The sequence below is a fragment of the Dermochelys coriacea genome, chromosome 7, assembly GCF_009764565.3.
Source record: "Dermochelys coriacea isolate rDerCor1 chromosome 7, rDerCor1.pri.v4, whole genome shotgun sequence".
Classification (NCBI taxonomy): domain Eukaryota; kingdom Metazoa; phylum Chordata; order Testudines; family Dermochelyidae; genus Dermochelys; species Dermochelys coriacea.
This window is the reverse complement of record NC_050074.1, coordinates 20,733,573-20,749,649: the sequence shown is the minus strand read 5'-3', so window position 1 is coordinate 20,749,649 and position 16,077 is coordinate 20,733,573. Positions and strand designations below refer to the sequence as shown.

The 16,077-nt window shown below is 41.7% G+C and overlaps 1 long non-coding RNA gene across 1 annotated transcript in view; it reads left to right on the top strand.

Annotated features, from left to right (window-relative positions):
- The window catches only part of LOC119858506, a 198,326-nt gene extending 183,561 nt beyond the window's left edge, over nt 1-14,765 (top strand). The window contains exons 9-10 of the long non-coding RNA XR_005293911.2: nt 13,737-13,822; nt 14,255-14,765. This is a non-coding gene — a long non-coding RNA (uncharacterized LOC119858506). The remainder of the gene's footprint in view (nt 1-13,736; nt 13,823-14,254) is intronic.
- The last annotated feature ends 1,312 nt before the right edge of the window (nt 14,766-16,077 follow it).

Genomic DNA, 16,077 nt, shown 5'->3' with positions numbered 1-16,077 from the left:
TACGTGAATAATAAATCTGCTGTTGGTTTTGTGGATGCTTTTGCATTTTCCCAGAATAGCCCCTGAACCTCAGCCAAAGTGAATATAGTCAGACTATCGATGGAAGGAGTCCATACAAGGAGGTGGGGGGGGGGATGATTCCACCAGTTGCTCTTTAAGTACAGTATTAACTGTTCGGATCTGCTCCATCCACCTAAGAAAGACACATTGTAACAGCGGCAAAAGGCTAAACTATCTTCTCAGTTACAACTGGAATCAATCCTGTGTAACCACATTGACCTTGTGGAGTCTCACAGGCTTTATGTAGCTGAATGTGGGAAAAGAATTTGATCTCACTTAAACCAGCTAAACTCACAACTCTGTTGCCTTCAAGCAAGTTCCTCCTCATTTACACTAGAGTAACTGAGATCAGAATCACTCTTAGAGACAGGTTTGGAAGGTATTTACAGGCCTAAAGATGCAGATAGGCACCTAGTGGGATTTTCAAAAGCTCAAGCCTAACTCCTATTGCTAGATAAATCTTTAAAAACCTGGCCTCAATTCTGGAAGCTGTTCCAAGCATACAGGCTGCTGACCACAAACAAAGTTGCATAGATTCAAACGCAGGGGTATACCCAATGAAGCAGTTTGTAGGACCAAAATCTTGGTTTTGGAAACCTGGCAATAGAGGTAACAAACTGATGAATGTTTTGCTCCACAACTTCTTGTATGATGATTGTTTGCTGTTTCATTTTAGGTGATTTTGTATCTCTTCAAGTGTTCCTTTTCTGCAAAAATTAAACAGCTATTTTGAAATCCCAAACATCCCCCAAAATGAAACTTTAATTTCAAAGCCACCTTTCTCAGCCAGTGGGACCCAGATCGTTCAGGAACAGCTTAATTTTCTCTGAGGAAAGGCCTGTTTTTAAGACAAAAATTAATCAAATATGGTGATGATTTTTTTCCAGCCACAAGAGCTCAGGTTTGAGTGTGTGATTAAATGAAATAAAAATGAGTAGCTTTGCCTTTTGTTGCCCAGTTTTTCACACACCTCCAGTGGCAATACTTGTTGCCAAGATAACCTCAGAGAGAAATGTCATTTAATTCCAGAATGAAACCGTGTGTGTGTGTGTGTGTCTGTGTGTGTGTCTGTCTGTTTAAAATAAATTTATTCGCTCTTTTTGAATGTCTGGAGACACTTAAATGCTGCTCTCCAAACTAACACAGATCAAGCTGATAAGTAGGTAATGTTGATAATATTAAAAATGTATCTTGCATTTATAAACTGCCTTTCACACCTAAGGTATCTCAAAGCAGTCTGTAAAATAGGAGCCACATCCTGGGCCCTGCTTCAGCTGCTTTATGTCACTCCTGCAGAGCAAAGCTGCCCTAAAACTGTCTTAACCAGTACCTTGAAGACTCCCTAGTAGATTCTTGGGTGTCTTAGAGCAGATGCACTGACTCCTACCCTTCCCACTCTGTGTTCATAGGATAGAGGGAGTAGATGGGGGCATGGGGCAAAGACTTGTCTGCATTTGGTCTCTGGGTCAGGGGAAGTATAAATGTGACTTAAAGTCACTTCCAGCATGTTTGGCACATGGCCTCGGGGGAGGATCTGGGCCTTTTGGTTTTGTTAATTTCAATGACTAATGACATTTTAGATAAAGGACATCTTTGCTAAAGCTTCAACACCACTGCCCTTTCAATTAAGATTCAAGAGCTCACAATAAACATCTTCACAGGCACTCAGCATGTCCTCTAGCAAAGAAGAGATTAGAGAAGACCAGACTCTTCAATTCTTATATTCATCAGATTAAAAAGCAAGGACCACTTGTAAATGAAGGCCTAACTCTTTAAAATCCTGTGCAGGTCACCTTTAATCTGCAGCTACCAATTTGTAGTTAACTGGAGATGAGAACTGATACTTATATGAACGACTCTGGAAATCCTCACATTATGCCACATTTGAAATTTAAGTTGACATTGACCTAGTAACTGTGAATGGCTGCAACTCTCAAAGATCTTTGTCATCAAAGAGCTGTTCAATAAGGGTGAAAGCCAATCCCCTGCAGAGGGCCAGCCCAAGGTCCATATACCATTTATTCAACTTTTGTAGCATGGTCTGGCCATGCATTGGTGCTGTCAGGCCTTCTAAGGTACAAAGCCCCGGGCTTCCCATTTTGCAAAGTTTTCCCATCACACACAGAATTCTAAGACAAAACATATGCTGTAATGGGCCAAATTCACCCTGGTGTATCTGTATTGAAGTCAGTGGAGTTTCACTAGGGATGAATTTGCATGTCCTAGTAGACTTCAGCCAAGTCGACACTGAGGTAGCTGATGGGAAAGATCCTATTTGGTATATTGGTCCTGCAAATGTGAGCATATGGTTTATGTGCATATGGAATTAGGGCATGCCAGAAGGCTGGAGAAAAGGAGAATGAAAAGAAACTGAGAGAATGCACACAGCTGTTTCATTTTCTACTATATTTCTGATAGGCTCAAAACTTTCACAAAACCAGATATTCATAGACTCCTATTCATTGGTAATGGCCTCTGAAATGACCTAGTCCATTCATCTCTTCTTCTGATGCAGTGCTGTTAGACCTTTCAGTGAAGTGTCCCATGACATTTTTAATGGAGCTTCCACCATGTGCCTTGGGATCCTATTTCACAGTCTAATGGAGTTTGTTGTTAGGAAATGGCTTCTGATATTCAGGCTGAGTTTTCTTCTCCATTTTATTGCATTATTCCAAGTTATATCTCCAAGAACTACCAAACCAGTGCTTCTCCCTTTCTGGCATTTCAACTTTTCAAATATTTAAAGACTGTTCTCATGACTCCTAGTGGTTTTTCAGTCAAGCTACTGTATGTATAACACACAGGGACAATTTCCGCTCACCCACATGCACGGAACCCCACTGACTTCAGTAGTGATCCATAGCAATTAGTGAGAGCTAATGAGAGTTCATTTGACCACAGTATTCAATTATTTTAAACTTTCTTCATAATTTAGCTCATTCATTGTTTTTCTTGTTCTCTGAATTCCCTTCAGTTTGTCAAGATCTTTCTGTTACCGAGGTGTTCAAAACTGTACATAGAGTTCTAAGGAGAGCCTTACCAGCCCCATGCAGAAGAAAAACAACATTGCCCCACTCTGTGCTCTGATGTCTATGAGTATATATTCTGCTCATCCACGTGGGCACTAATGATACTGCCAGGACTGACCCAAAGCCGATCATCAGTGACTACACAGCTCTGGCAGCTAGGGTCAGGGGTACAAGTTGTGTTTTCATCCATCCTCCCACTTGTGAGTAAGTTCCCAGAAAGGAACATGCGCATCTTGAAGATGAATACGTGGCTGTGCAGATGGTGTTGAGGGTAGGGTTCAGCTTCCTTGACAATGAGTTGCTGTTCCAGGAAGATGGTCTACTGGGAAGGGATGGGGTCCACCTTACCTAGAAGGGGAAAAGCATTTTTGCACCCTGACTCATCAGCCTAGGGAGGAGGTCTTTAAAGTAGGTTCCAAGGGGGCAGGTGACAAAAGCCCATAGGTATTTTAAAAAAAAAAAAGTTGTGTGGGGTATAGAGGAGGACAATTACAATAGGGTCATAGGAGCAACAAGAGGGAAATCAGTGTGGGAATCTGCTCAACATCTTAGAGGTGTATACACAAATGCAAGGCATATGGGAAATTGGGTGAACTGAAAGTATTGTTACCTAAGTTAAATTATGACTTAATTGGCATTACAAAGATTTGGTGGGATAAGTCTCAGGACTGGAATATTACTATAGAGAGGTTTAGCTTGTTCAGGAAGGACAGATGGGGTAAAAAGGGACAAGGTGTATATATTCTTGATGTATAATGCACTTGCTCTGAGGTTCAGAAGGAGAGAGTCCAGTGGAGAGTTTGAGTAAAGATAAGAGGGATAACAAATAAGGGAGATGTCTTGGTAAGATTCCACTATAGATGACTAAATCAGGAGGAACAGGTGGATGAGGCATTTCTAGAACAAAAAACAGAAATATCCAAAACATAAGACCTGATAGTAATGTGGGGCTTTACCTACCCAGACTTCTGTTGGAAAAGTAATATGACAAAACACAAAATTTGCAGTAAGTTCTTGTAATGTATTGGGGAAAACTTTTTATTCCAGAAAGTGGGGGAATTAACTAGGGGGACAGCCATTTTAGACTGGATTCTGATTAACAGGGAGGAATTGGTAGCAAATCTGAAGGTGGAAGGCAGTTTGGCTGACAGTGATCATGAAATGATAATTTCATGATTTCTAAGGAAAGGAAAGAGTGAGCAGCAGAATAAGGACAAGGGACTTCAAAAGAGCAGACTTTAATAAACTCAGAGAACTGATAGATAATGTCCCATGGGAAGAAAATCAAAGGGAAAAAGTTAATTCAAGAGAGCTGGCATTTTCTCAAGGAGACAATGTTAAAGGCACAACTGCAAACTATCCCCATGCGAAGGCAAGAGAGGAAGAAAAGTGAGAGGCCAATATGGCTCCATCAGGAGCTCTTTATTGTCCTGAAAATCAAAAAGGAATCCTACAAAAAGTGGAAACATGGACAAATTGCTATGGATGAGTACAAAAGAGTAGCACAAACATGTAGGAACAATATCAGAAAGGCTAAGGCACAAAATGAGTTACACCTAGCAAGTGACATAAAAGGCAATAACAAGCGGTTCTTTAAATATATTGGGAGCAAGAGGAAAGAAAGTGTAGGTCTGTTACCCTGAAAAATGGATTTGGGGATGCTGCTATAATAACCAGCTGATTGCCGACTTAGTGTGTTCCTGAGATAAAAGTTTCCAGGGTTGTTAAGGAAACACTAAAGGACACGGATATATATATAACACTTTCCAAAAACAAAATACCTTTTTATTGCTGTAACTGATAATCCCTAATACAGTGTATCCTAAAATCCTAAACAAAATACAAAATCCCTGGGACAGAATCCCTCATTGCTAGTTAAAGAACATTCAGACTACAATAGCATATAGTTCAAATGATTTTAAGTGAAGTGATTTGTTACAAGTGGCCAGTTTATAACAAATCGCTGACAGCAGATCTTAAAGAACTGTTTGAGATGCTGAACTTTTGTGAAAATTGAAAGGAAAGTAAATGGCTTAAGTAGAGATGAGGCCACGATGCAAAAATTCAATACCAGATCCATATTTCAACTGCTGTCCCGTTTCCACCAAAGTCTGGGGATAGTCATGTCTAGAGTTCTGGTCTTGGCCCATCTCATTTAAAACCTCCATGTTTCTCCCCACATGTCCATTTACTATTAAAGTTGTTTTGCCATGATAGTTGCACCAAAAGGGGACTGAATTTTCCATTGTAATGCATTGGTTTTGCTATGGGAACAATGGCAGGACCAGGTCATTTAACACATCCTCACGGTGAAATCATGTCAGCAAGGTAAGTAGGGGGAGCTGTACCTTTTTTATAACTCCTTTTCCTGTGCTGTTCTTGTAAATTTAGTTAAATGTCAGGATGTTCCCACTGGTAAACTTGGCAGCACAACAAGTTCCATCCTGCTGAATGTAGCTGGTATGTTAGAGACAATGTTGCACAATATCATTGAGGATATGAAAATACTTTTCCCTACTGCGTTCTGCAACTGAAAAACATTCCTCCTTCTGTCACTTGTAGCTATAGGCCTGGATCTGCCTCCCCACACTGTGAGTTCCCAAAACACCAGCTCAGGATTGTTGAGTAACGGATCAGATGCGCGTGGATCCAGAGAAGAGAGAGAGATTTGATTAAATCTCTAGACTAAGAGATTGTCCTGAACCAGAACCAGCTCTGCTCTGATTGTCCCATCAGTGTCTCTGGAATTTTCTGTCATTTAGATGTAGACCATGTTTGTGCATTTTAACATAGTGCACTTTGAAACAGTGCTATGTTAAAGGGCATCAGAGCCATTCCTAGGGTATAGCGAATCAGGGCGACCGCTCCGGGCCCCATGCTTTGGGGGACCCAGGGGGCTGTCCCGATTGGCCGACGCGGTCAGTTCCAGAAGTGACGGGTCAGTCCCGGAAGTGATGAATGGCCCTGGCACTAGGGAAACTTTAGTGCACACCAAATAGGGTCTACATGGACCAATTAATGTACAAGATGTTAATGCACTTTAGAAATCACAACTATCTACAGTGCGTCACCCCACTGTGTAGACAAGCCCTACGTTTCTAGCCCTTACCATTGTGAGTGTAACTTTAAAAATGAGAAATGGTGCAGTGTTCCCTTCTTGAAACAATAACTCTGGGACACCCAGTCTCCTGCCCCTTCATCTCAGTGGGGTACTGACTCTGGAGACTACTGAGAACTCCCATATTAGAAGATCCCATTCTGGGTCTGTAGGTAGAGTTTGGGAGTGTGGGGGGAGTCTGTTCCTTGATTGGAGTTCGGGCAATCTACCACTCAGCCTTTCCCTCCCCACAGAAGTGTGACATAGCTTGCACCCTGGTAAATATATATGTTACTACAATAGTCCAAATCCTTGCTGCTCAAGAACCAGAGGTATGTACCTGAGAGTGCTGTAATTGCACAGCCTGTTGAGTGGGAGTTGGACCTACTATGGAACATCCAACAGCAAACAAACCCCAGGCTGATGTTGCTGGGTAGTAGTGATGTGTGTGATCAAGATATGAGTAAGCCTGTGTGTCATTGAGCTATGGACCTGGAGGGAAAATATTTGTGCCAGCAGGACTGAGTGCATGCTCATAGTTGGAATTACCTGAGCTCATTTTTCACTAGGGTATTAATACACAAGCTGCATTTCTGAAGCAGAAGACAAGTAGCAGCACAGAGAAGAAGTGGCACGTTAGAGACATTCTAGCTGGCTCACGCTTCCCTCCTGTCATCCTACCCTACCGCGCAGCCGGTGATAATTCATCACCCTTTTGGCACTTTGTTGTTTATTTCAGTAAAATGGAATTTATTATGATCTTGGAATTTTCAAAAATGTGCCACTCCAAAGTGATAACTTAGTGAATTGGACAATTAAATGAAATGCTAGGGAAATATTTGCTCCTAAAATCTCTCTCTCTGTGTTTAAAATGAGAATAAGTTAAGGATTTCTTAGAAAGTTTTATAAAGGACCCTTTGTACAGAGCTTTCGGGTGCAAAGGGGAAAGCATGCACCTGTTATGTATAAATTCTTCAATGTATTGTCTATTTACTGGAGGGTTAGGATGGCCTTGTGACTAAAGCAAGCTCCGGGAACAAGTAAATGTGTATTCTAGTTTTGATATTGCCACTGAGTTGCTGTGGGGCTTTTCTTCAAACCATAGAGAAAACAGCAAAGCAAAACAGCTGCTGTGCAGTAGAGACAGACTGAGGAGATGGTTTGGATCCAGATATCAGTTAGGTTTGAGGCCAAATCATGGACCTGATTTGAGATTTATGGTGCTGAAATCTCACAGGCTCCTAAGATCTTGCCCAAAATAGGGCACTCTTCAAAGATTTCCAACATTAGGCTGAAATCTTATCAGAGCGGTTGCTTTTTATGAAGTTCCAGCCATATCTAAAATAGGCATTTTCTAACTCCAAGCCAAACCAAGCTGGTATACACTGCACTTTGGTTGTTAAAACTTTTGTCGCTCAGGGGTGTGAAAAAAATGACAAAAATTTTAATGACAAAAAGCGCCAGTGTAGACAGCGCTTCATCTTCGGGAGACATGCTCCTGGCAACAAAGCTATCCCTCCTTATTGGGGGTGGTTTTATTTTGTCACCGGGAGAGCTCTCTCCTGGCGACAGAGTGGCTACATTGAGCACCTTACTAAGGCACGACTGCAGCGGCACATCCCCACCATTGTATGGTGCGCAGTGTAGACATAGCCTAAAAGGGCTAGTTCAGATCCATGTATTCAAAAAAGACCCCTCTCACCCTGAAATTCAGAAGTTCTGGTTTTGACCTGTCTGTGCATATTGATATAAGGCCTTGTCTATGCCGAGAAATGGTTTGGCAGCATAGCTTTATTAGTAGAGCTATACCAGCAAACTGCCCTAGTGGAGACACAGCTCATACTGGCAAGAGTTCTCTGCCAGTGTAGCTTAAACCAGTTCCCTGAATGCAAGAGGCTGTGCTGAGACAAGGACTTTTTTGCCTGTATAACCATGTGTACACTAGGGCTTTTGCCAGCATGACTATGTGCAGTAGGGATTAGATTTTTCAGACTCGAAACCGACACAGCTGTGCCAGCACACTCTTTAAGTGTACACCAGCCTAAGTCTCAGCCTTGTATTTGTATCTATGCTGGATAAAAACAGCGTTACAGTATTCTTGAAAGTTATCACATTTCCCTACGTCTCTCCACTAAGACAGACAGAGCCTCTATTGAACACGGGGCTAAAAGGCTCTCAGCATCTCACTGGACTGGACTCTTAATTCTTTGCTTCCTTTTTAAAAATATATTTATAATTAATTCTTTGCCTGCTTAGTTAACAAAATTACTCCAGTAATATTCTGTCCAAAGCGCCAACCCACTTCCTCACCCCCATCAGCAGCTTGCAGCTCCAGCATTGTTCAATACCTCAGTGGGTAGGATGTTACCAGCAGAGTGTAGGAGTCATGTGAAGTTGCAGACAGTGACTGTGGAACAGAGGGTTTTTTGTGGATATACAGATAAACGGGATTGTGGGGAGGGGTACATAAATAGCTAGTAGTGAGTGTTACAAAGGTTGTAGAATGACCAGCCCTCCCACCCTGTTTGTTTCGGGGCATTCTACATGTCAAACTGAAGCTACAAGGGTGTGAGGATTTGAGTTCAGATTTCCTCCTTTTGCGTGATTTGAACAACTCTGCTGTTTTAACAGATTATTTTAAAGAAACACTTAATTCCTAGTGATTTGGGCTGACTCCATTAGTCATGAGTGAGGAATCAGGGCATAGTCTACAGTAGAAAGCATTCAGTTCTCACACACACACACACACACACACACACACACACACACACACACACACACACACACACACACACACCTCTCTATGCATACGGTCTGCACAGACATAGAATCAGAGTTATGGCTAAATGTCATCCTTTGCTCACCTGGCTATGCTTGAATGTTGCGTGGCCCTTCAAATGGTAGGGAAATGTGCATGCAGTACACCATGTGTCACAATATTTACGTAGGTACAGCAACAGGACACAAGGATAACATTTCCAGCAAGAAGAAAAGGAGTACTTGTGGCACCTTAGAGACTAACAAATTTATTAGAGCATAAGCTTTCGTGAGCTACAGCTCACTTCATCGGATGCATATGCTCTAATAAATTTGTTAGTCTCTAAGGTGCCACAAGTACTCCTTTTCTTTTTGCGAATACAGACTAACACGGCTGCTACTCTGAAACCTGTCATTTCCAGCAAGGGGGAAGAAGGGACAGTGTGACATTCTATACCTTGGGGGAGTGTACTGTAACCCCCATATTCCTCATTTTCATATAATTGTGATCTCACATATAAGGCATGCCTGTAAGGTATCAGGGGAAAGGTTATGATCTGCTGAAAGTCATTTCTCTATCCATATATGTGTATCAGAATTGTGTTGTATGGTGGTCACTAAAACATGCTCTAAGTTGGGAAATCAGCCAGATATTAGCTCCCCAGAAGCAACAGTAAGGAAAGTAACCAACGCCCAGGCAGGGTGTCAAACAACCCATCAACAGCCATTGTCCAGCAAGGGAGCTACAATTTAATGACTCACCTGCATGAGGCCACACCAGGGGAACTGCTCAACCTTGCTTGGAGAGATTCAGCAATGCTCCCCAAGCACATGGACTGAGGGTATAAAACAGACAGAGTGGACACATACTGGGCCCTTCTCCTGCCCCCTCCTATGCTGCAAGCAACCAAGACACTGAGAAGAAGACAAGACTCCAACACAGGAGACTGGCCCAGGTTTAAGGAACAAACCTGTATATTAAGGACTGCAATATCCAGTAGGGTGAGAAAAACTGCTTAATATAGTTGTTGCTCAGCCTAATAGGGTTGAGAATTTAGACTGTATGCTTGTATTTTATTTTATTTTGGTAACCAGTCTGACTTTTTGCCTGTCACTTAATATCACTTAAAATCTATCTTTGTAGTTAATAAATTCATTTGTTTGTTCTACCTGAAGCAGTATGTTTGGTTTGAAGCATGTCAGAAACTCACCTTGGGCTCGCAAGCCTGGTACATATCAATTTCTTTGTTAAACTGGCGAACTCATATAAGCTTGCAGCGTCCAGCAGGCATACCTGGACACTGCAAGACGGAGGTTCCTAGGGTTGTGTCTGGGACCAGAGATATTGACTAGTGGCATTCGGTTGCAAGTAGCTGGGAGCAGCTTACATGTCAGAGGCTGTGCGTGAACAGCCCCGGAGTGGGGGTTCTCACAGCAGCGCAGGGTAAGTCTGGCTCCCAGAGTCAAGGACTGGAGTGACCTAGCAGATCACAAGTCCAGATAACACCAGGGGAACGTCACAAAAGCTTAAATGTTGTACGGCCCTTCAAATGGTAGGGAAATGTGCATGCAGTACACCATGTGCCACAATATTTACGTAGGTACAGCAACAGGACACAGGGGTAACATTTACAGCAAGGAGGAAGAAGGGACAGATCACGGTAATGGGCACAAGGGCCCTTAAAATTAATTTTATGTCATCAAAGGAAGCCAGCATCTTCAAATGCATGTCAAAGTTGGATGCCGTGCAGGCTATTGGTTAGAGTAGAAGACTGGGTATATGGAGTCTTGTATTCTATCTCAGCTCTGCCACTGACTAACCATAAAATCTTAGGGAAGTCACTCTCACCACTCAATGCCTCAGCTTCCATGTCTGTAATGCTAAAATTTACCCCACCTTTTTCACAGGCGATTAATTAATGAAAGTTTATGAACTGCTTTCTGATAATCCCATGGAAGATGCTATTCAAGTACAAAGCATTTATTATTGATTATATTAATTATATGATCCCTGCAAAACTGCCTCTTCCCCCTTTCTTCTACTATTTCTGGTTTAACTGGGTGCACTGGTAATCACATAAGAAGCCTATTCTTGTGAGCCTCCCAACCAATTTTTGCAAATTCCAGAAATTCAGATTAGTTCAGAAAAGCTTGAAATAAGTCTCCAAACTTCAGGCTGCTTATGTGAATAACTACTTGAAGTCTAAACCTGTAACTACATCTGAATTTTGCAAATGGTTCCTGTATTTTTATAGTGAACCAAACTATTTTTATAGTGAACCAGATCTGAACATCACTGAATTTGGAAAGCCAGATACAGCTCTGGATCAGAATTCTGGGGGCCATAGCCTGTGCTCTCTAATTGTGACGTGTTATCAAGCTGGTTACATAGTAATCATGTAGATTTTAGGTATCCAGTTACAACAGTGATGGAATCCAAGTAGGTTAGATAGATGCAAAGTGGGGTCATATTTGTAGGTATTCGTGCCACCACTGGGATTTAATGATTCATGAATTTTAATATGAATGATTATTCGTGCCAGGTGATATTTCTTATTTGTTGTTCATCACTGTCCTCTTTAGAAGGTTTCAATCATCCAATCAGAGCAGAAACAATACCATCTGACTCTAATGACCATCGAACACACCTATGAATAACCAATACTGAACAGTTGAAGCAAAGAGTTGGCAAACACCCATAAATTGGAAAATTACTCATCCTAACTGTTTGGTGAATATTTGTTATGAACAGAAACATATCAGCAGTCTATTTCCTGGGTGATCAGACCTGGCTTACGTTTGTTCTTTGTTATAGCCAGAGCACTGTAATTATCCATAAGATCATGGATCTTTTTCCTATTGTCATTTAGTGTGAGCGTTACTGGAAAGAGATTAAGTGTTTGTGACATCCATCTGAATTTGTCCAACAGATGATAACCAGCAAGAAAATAGGGAACTGGATGTCTTAGTGGATTTTTGATGGTTCACAGAGACCTTGGGTCACTGGTTCAGTTTAGCTTGTATCAGAATGTATGAAACTTGCACTTATATAATAGCTTACTATGGTAGCTTACGAGGAACAAGACAGTGGCCTCAGTCCTGTTGCCTCTATCTGTACATCACACAAGCTCCCCCATAATTGGTGCTTGTTGACAGTCTCACCAGAGATGCCAAGGAATGAATGAAGATGGGAACTGAACTCCTCTCTCTCAAACCTGGAAGTAGTTCCTCAAGTAATGATTGAAGCACATTGGTTGGACTAAGGTGCAGGGCAAGCTTGACAAGCCACTGCCCTTTTCCTTGGATAGAGGACTTCACTCCCCCAGGCACTCAATCCAATACCTTTCACGAGCACTAAATGTCATTTTAAAAATAATAATGTGGGGTTCATTTCTCTAAGCTGGGTATTGCCATGCATGCTCTCAGATCAAATATTTATCCAAGAATGAACCAAAACTGTGAGAGGTTCAGCGTATATTTGGGTATAAAATTAAAAACATGGCCCTGGTTTAAAGGGACAGCTAAGCTGCACAGTGTGTCCTCAGGATTTAGTATGTACCTTTTACACAGTTTTCTATTTCTATATAAAACATGAGAGGAATTTAGTCAAAATGGAAAACCAAAGTACTGTTTGTTTACACGTATTTACAATCCCACATAGAGCAGGAGTGAGAGCCCTGGTGTCTTAGCTAATTTCCATCTCAGGTTATTACTGTGCATTCTGGCCTATTTACACTCCCTGTAGTTTCACTTTAGATAAATTGTTTTCATTTTCTTTTCGTACACTGTTGGTAGGTAGTACTGTTGCTGTTAAACAGCTACCATGGTTTTCTTTTGTCCCCCTCAATTCGTTGCTGCATTTCAGTGGTGAAGGAAGTCAATCAGACACATATGGGGCCAGGTCAGAACTGGTGTAAATTGATGTAACTCCTCAAAAGAGCAACACCTGATGAGGATCTGGTCCATGAAATCTTGCATGTAATTTTTTGCTAATTATAGGTGCTATATAAATGTTTGTTAATTCAATTTAATTATTTTATTATAATAGATATTTAAGGCCAGATTTCCAAACAACCAGAAATCTAAATGGCCATTTACATGCACAGTCATAGGAGATGCATATACACATGAGGAGATTCAAAACTTCATATGCAACTATTGCATGTTGTCTTTTAGTAATTCACCTACCTGTTTAAAAAATCTGGCCTTTTAGGGACCTTCTGAGCTCATGCAAAACACCCGTTGCCTTCAATAAGTTAGATAAGGCCTGTGATGTGCATTGTTTTATGTTTTGAACTGTTAAAAAATGTGTTGTGTTGTTGGGTTTTTTTTTAAATCTCTCCAAAGCCTAGAAAAGGAATTAAGAACATGGAAGACTGCCCAGTAATTACTCCGTATTGGGAGATGATGCATGTACCACTAAGCCACATGCTACAGCGAGGACTGTCTTTTTACAACTGAGAATTGCAGCATCCAGTGTTCTGCTTACCATATCGAGAGAGCTTACCCCTTAGTCTGCTGTGGCACATAGGTTTCAGTGCTATGTGTCTGGGGTAGCTGGATGACCCGTGGTGAGAAGGTGATGTTTATCATCTGATTCCACCATCTATCACCTGCACATTCATGCAGTTATCTGTGTCATGACCCAGGTATCTTAGCCATACAGGATGAAGGTACTGGGGGGTGGGGGGGTGGGAATAACACTCTTCCTACATATGTGTCTTCCCTGAACTTTGGGTCCAAGTGCACAGGGGTAAGTGGGCACTGCTTTCTGATTCATGTTTCCTTCCCAGATCTCCTCTGGAAGTTGTTCTAACTTGCCACAGGATGTCAAACTGGCTGCAGGCCAGTTCCATGATCTGATGGAGAGTGTATAAAGGTAACATAAAAGCCATCTATACCCTCCTTTGGATCCTGCAGATCATCTGGTCCCAAGGTTGACTGCGACTGGATGTGATCTGGATCAGAGCCCGGTAGTGGGATTGGGATTGGGATTCAGTGGGCCCTGCAGGACCCACTGCCATAATAGATGGAGCTAGTAAAATGTACTGTGTTGCAGGTAGGATTAGGTGGGCAAAAAAATAAAAACCAAAACCACGGTGGTAATTTGTGGAAAAACACTTTAAATGTTTTAATACTTAAATTTAAGTGAGAGATAGAAAAAGACTTGGTGTCTATTTTATAACAGGAGTTAAAGTGTATTTTACATACTTTTAAGCAAGATTTGTTTTATTCTTTTAGTGGTAAAATTGTGTCTGAATTCCGTTTATTGATTTAAGATATTAATTGACCTTTTTTTTCTTTTTTGTAGCATGGGGGAATCGGTCTGTCTTGGAGGATTTGCAGGATCTAAGGAGGAATAAAAATGCAAGAAACAATGGGGGAGCAGGTGGGAGTTGTTATTGTGGGATGGGAGAAGAGCAGGATTAAAAAAATAGTCCCTTGCAAGGCTCTAATCTGGAACTCATTTTACCTGAACTCCCAAATTCATGGGGTCTCAGATAAATGATTCTGGTTTGTCCAGTCTCTGAAAATACTGTTTGTTTGTTTTTTTTGTTTTTTTTTTTTAATCCATGCGGCAAACAATTTCATATCTTCCTCTTCTGCCTCAGGCTACTGAAAAGAATTGAAATGAACATGATGTTTTGCATTTAAAAGGACAACAGCCAGGATCCCAATTCTGACCTCCACTTTCTCTTCCTTATTTAGTAGCTGTTTGCAAAGTCAGTGCAACTCTTTATATGTGTCAAGTATCAGAGGGGTAGCCGTGTTAGTCTGGATTGGTAAAAGCAGCAAAGAGTCCTGTGGCACCTTATAGACTAATGGACTTATTGGAGCATAAGCTTTCGTGGATGAATACCCACTTTGTCAGACGCATCGCTTATGCTCCAATATGTCTGTTAGTCTATACGGTGCCACAGGACTCCTTATATGTGGGGGTTTTTAGTGCACTTCCTTCGAAACAAAAAGTTTATGGGTATAAAACAAAAAGTTAATGTCAGCTCACACGCGCGTGCGCACACACACACACACACTGCTTTTATATCCATTTCCATGAGTGGCACGGCACAGGTTCCCTACCAATGGTGACAGAGGAGGTAAACAAGAGCATGCTGTATTTACCACGCCATTTCATTCCATAGCGTATCTTACCAAAAGCTCAGTACTGACTCTAGTTGCTTTCATGCAACAAATCAGAAATTGCTTTGTACATAACAGTTAATAAAACCAGATAATTCACTACTGGATTTTTATTAACGCTCATTTAAATCATCCTGGCCTCCCTGAGACTTTTTCCCTTTATGCCCAGCTGGAATTTACCTGCTAAAAGCTAAATGAGAGGCCTGCATTCTAAACTCTGGGCTCAGTATGGCCCCTTGATTTAAAAAAAGGAGACCTCTTTAGTGTCATGCCAAAAGTCAATGGCCCACATTCTCTGGCGTGTCCAAACTGTGCTTAGAGCTCTACAGGAGGATGTGGAGGGCAAAAATGTCTTGACACCACCTTTGTGGATTACTGATACTGGCTCTAGCCAGGAGCCAGTTCACTAATTGGTGCAACTTAGAGCAGCCTCAAGACTACTCTGAATTGTGCCTCGCTATCCCTAAGTGGCTTTCTGGCACATGGGGATTACAGCAGCATTCTGTCCATGGCCCACTTTCCCTGGACATGTCATCTATGCTGGGAGCCAGGAGAGGGGTGGTATTGAACTGCTACACAACTAGATTTCTCTATGTAGGGGGATTCCTCAGGATGTTCCTTTGCAGCCCATTTCCATCATCAGAGCAGCACAAAGGGGCCATAGGGTGGGTGAAACTCTGGGCTAATGTTTGTAAAGCAATTTGGAGAGGTAATGTGTCTGTCTGTGCACAGCTTTTACACAGACCTCAGGACAGAACATGTCCAAAGAGCCAAAGCTTGATCCTACCACCTTCACTGGAACCACTAATCAAAGACAGGGCAGTAAATTAATGGGAGTATGGTAACAGATTCAGGCCTGTAATGAGTGAAAAGATAGCTGACCAAGATCTGACTCTGGCTGTATACATAAAAAGAACAGTTTTGAAATGAATGTGTTATCTATCAAGTTGCCATGGCAGAGGTTTGAGCAGAATGGATGAAATTGTCCCTTCT